This window comes from Stenella coeruleoalba, assembly GCF_951394435.1.
Source record: "Stenella coeruleoalba genome assembly, chromosome: 6".
Classification (NCBI taxonomy): Eukaryota; Metazoa; Chordata; class Mammalia; order Artiodactyla; family Delphinidae; genus Stenella; species Stenella coeruleoalba.
Genome location: NC_137151.1, coordinates 78,420,860 through 78,425,145, shown reverse-complemented (window position 1 = coordinate 78,425,145; position 4,286 = coordinate 78,420,860). Strand labels below are relative to the sequence as shown.

At 38.5% G+C, this 4,286-nt stretch overlaps 1 pseudogene across 1 annotated transcript; it reads left to right on the top strand.

The window, feature by feature from the left end:
* Nucleotides 1-3,307: 3,307 nt before the first annotated feature.
* On the top strand, nt 3,308-3,999 carry LOC307187892 (F-box only protein 5-like; annotated as a pseudogene). The gene has a single exon. The product of its transcript is annotated as an F-box only protein 5-like (transcript).
* Nucleotides 4,000-4,286: the final 287 nt, after the last annotated feature.

The following is a 4,286-nucleotide window of genomic DNA, read 5'->3' as shown; positions in this document are numbered from 1 at the left end:
GAAACGAAAAATACCTAGAAACAAATGAAAATGGAGACATGATGGCCCAAAATCTATGGGATGCAGCAAAAGCAGTTCTAAGAGGGAAGTTTATAGCAATACAATCCTACCTTAAGAAACAGGAAACATCTCGAATAAACAACCTAACCTTGCACCTAAAGCAATTAGAGAAAGAAGAACAACAGAACCCCCAAGTTAGCAGAAGGAAAGAAATCATAAAAATCAGATCAGAAAAAAATGAAAAAGAAATGAAGGAAACGATAGCAAAGATCAATAAAACTAAAAGCTGGTTCTTCGAGAAGATAAACAAAATTGATAAAGCATTAGCCAGATTCATCAAGAAAAAAAGGAAGAAGACTCAGGTCAATAGAATTAGAAATGAAAAAGGAGAAGTAAAAATTGACACTGCAGAAATACAAAAGATCATGAGACATTACTACAAGCAACTCTATGCCAATAAAATAGACAACCTGGAAGAAATGGACAAATTCTTAGAAATGCACAACCTGCCAAGACTGAATCAGGAAGAAATAGAAAATATGAACAGACCATTCACAAGCACTGAAATTGAAACTATGATTAAAAATCTTCCAACAAACAAAAGCCCAGGAGCAGATGGCTTCACAGGCGAATTCTATCAAACATTTAGAGAAGAGCTAACACTTATCCTTCTCAAACTCTTCCAAAATATAGCAGAGGGAGGAACACTCCCAAACTCATTCTACGAGGCCACCATCACCCTGATACCAAACCCAGACAAGGATGTCACAAAGAAAGGAAACTACAGGCCAATATCACTGATGAACATAGATGCAAAAGTCCTCAACAAAATACTAGCAAACAGCACATTAAAAGGATCATACACCATGATCAAGTGGGATTTATTTCAGGAATGCAAGGATTCTTCAGTATACACAAATCAATTAATGTGATAAACCATATTAACAAATTGAAGGAGAAAAACCATGTGATCATCTCAATAGATGCAGAGAAAGCTTTCGACAAAATTCAACACCAATTTATCATAAAAGCCCTGCAGAAAGTAGGCATAGAGGGAACTTCCCTCAACATAATAAAGGCCATATATGACAAACCCACAGCCAACATCGTCCTCAATGGTGAAAAACTGAAAGCATTTCCACTAAGATCAAGAACAAGACAAGGTTGCCCACTCTCACCACTCTTATTCAACATAGTTTTGGAAGATTTAGCCACAGCAATCAAAGAAGAAAAGGAAATAAAAGGAATCCAAATCGGAAAAGAAGAAGTAAAGCTGTCACTGTTTGCAGATGACATGATACTCTACATAGAGAATCCTAAAGATGCTACCAGAAAACTACTAGAGCTAAACAATGAATTTGGTAAAGTAGCAGAATACAAAATTAATGCACAGAAATCTCTTGCATTCCTATACAGTAATGATGAAAAATCTGAAAGTGAAATCAAGAAAACACTCCCATTTACCATTGCAACAAAAAGAATAAAATACCTAGGAATAAACCTATGTAGGGAGACAAAAGACCTGTATGCAGAAAAGTATAAGACACTGATGAAAGAAATTAAAGATGATACAAATAGATGGACTCTACTACCCAAAGCAATCTACAGATGCAATACAATCCCTATCAAACTACCACTGGCATTTTTCACAGAACTAGAACAAAAAATTTCACAATTTGTATGAAAACACAAAAGACCCTGAATAGCCAAAGCAATCTTGAGAAAGAAAAATGGAGCTGGAGGAATCAGGCTCCCGGACTTCAGACTATACTACAAAGCTACAGTAATCAAGATAGTATGGTGCTGGCACAAAAACAGAAAGATAGATCAATGGAACAGGATAGAAAGCCCAGAGATAAACCCACACACATACGGTCACCTTATCTTTGATAAAGGAGTCAGGAATGTACAGTGGAGAAAGGATAGCCTCTTCTATAAGTGGTGCTGGGAAAACTGGACAGGTACATGTAAAAGTATGAGATTAGATCACTCCCTAACACCATACACAAAAATAAGCTGAAAATGGATTAAAGACCTAAATGTAAGGCCAGAAACTATCAAACTCTTAGAGGAAAACATAGGCAGAACACTCTATGACATAAATCACAGCAAGATCCTTTTTGACCCACCTCCTAGAAAAATGGAAATAAAAACAAAAGTAAACAAATGGGACCTAATGAAACTTCAAAGCTTTTGCACAGCAAAGGAAACCAAAAACAAGACCAAAAGACAACCCTCAGAATGGGAGAAAATATTTGCAAATGAAGCAACTGACAAAGGATTAATCTCCAAAATTTATAAGCAGCTCATGCAGCTCAATAACAAAACAACAAACAACGCAATCCAAAAATGGACAGAAGACCTAAAGAGACAATCTCCAAAGAAGTCATACAGACTGCCAACAAACACATGAAAGAATGCTCAACATCATTAATCATTAGAGAAATGCAAATCAAAACTACAATGAGATATCATCTCACACCAGTCAGAATGGCCATCATCAAAAAATCTAGAAACAATAAATGCTGGAGAGGGTGTGGAGAAAAGGGAACCCTCTTGCACTGTTGGTGGGAATGTAAATTGATAAAGCCACTGTGGAGAACAGTATGGAGGTTCCTTAAAAAACTACAAATAGAACTACCATATGACCCAGCAATCCCACTACTGGGCATATACCCTAAGAAAACCATAATTCAAAAAGAGTCATGTACCAAAATGCTCATTGCAGCTCTATTTGCAATAGCCAGGTGATGGAAACAACCTAAGTGTCCATCATGGGATGAATGGATAAAGAAGATGTGCCACATATATACAATGGCATATTTCTCAGCCATAAAAAGAAACGAAATTGAGCTATTTGTAATGAGGTGCATAGACCTAGAGTCTGTCATAGAGAGTGAAGTAAGTCCGAAAGAGAAAGACAAATACCGTATGCTAACACATATATACGGAATTTAAGGAAAAAAAAATATCATGAAGAACCTAGGGGTGAGACAGGAATAAAGACACAGACCTACTAGAGAATGGACTTGAGGATATGGGGAGGGTGAAGTGTAAGCTGTGACAAAGCGAGAGAGAGGAATGGACATACATACACTACCAAACGTAAGGTAGATAGCTAGTGGGAAGCAGCCGCATAGCACAGGGAGATCAGCTCGGTGGCTTGTGACCACCTGGAGGGGTGTGATAGGGAGGGTGGGAGAGAGGGAGACTCAAGAGGGAGGAGATATGGGAACATATGTATACGTATAACTCATTCACTTTGTTATAAAGCAGAAACTAACACACCATTGTAAAGCAATTATACTCCAATTAAAAAAAAAAGAGATAAGAAACAGAAAGATAAAGTTGCTAATCTAGAAAAAAAAACAGAAAGACTATGAAAGTTTACCAGGTTTTCGGTCACTGACTATGAGCCCCAGCATTGTAGAACTTGAAACTGAAAGCAAACCCTGGCATAATAAGGAAAATCAACATGTACGACACTTAACAGTTCAAATGACATAGAAGAACTGGAGACCAGTGTACCTTATGAAGACAGTGGCTACTCTTCATTTTCCCAACAAAGTGGCTTCAATGAGCATGAAGACAGTAGCCTTCCCCTGGTGGAAAATTTCAGTGACAGTCCACAATCTTGCCCGCTATGGACGCAAAGCGCAGACCAACATCCCAAGAAAAACTTGCTGCCAGCTCTTCATTCTGAAAAAGTGGTTTGTTCAACGTTAAAAAAAAAAAAAAGGTAAACGAAATCCTAAAATAGATTGGGAGAAGCTGAGGGAATTTATATCCAGTGGAAATTTTAGACTACGGAATATAATTGGCAGGAAAACAGGCCTAAAGTGTGTAGATGTTCTCAGGGAACTCTTTCGAAGGGGACTCAGACATCCCTTAGCAAATATTTTAACACAGCTCAGTGATATGGACTTAATCAAGTAAGTATTGTTGTTTTGAGTTCATTAGTGTAACCCATGAAAATTTTTGTTAGGTGGCTCAGCACCACCAGCTCATGCAAAGACATAGTAGGGGGGCTTCCCTGGTGGCGCAGTGGTTGAGAGTCCGCCTGCCGATGCAGGGGACACGGGTTTGTGCCCCGGTCCGGGAAGATCCCACATGCCGCGGAGCGGCTGGGTCCGTGAGCTATGGCCGCTGAGCCTGTGCAAAGACATAGTAGGGTAGTCTTGCTCTGTTGTTTAATTGAGGTGATGACTTTTGTCTGGTTGCTGGTATTTTACTACCTATGTGTCACTAAGAGGAAAGAAAGATAATTTTTAGAGTATGCATTTAAT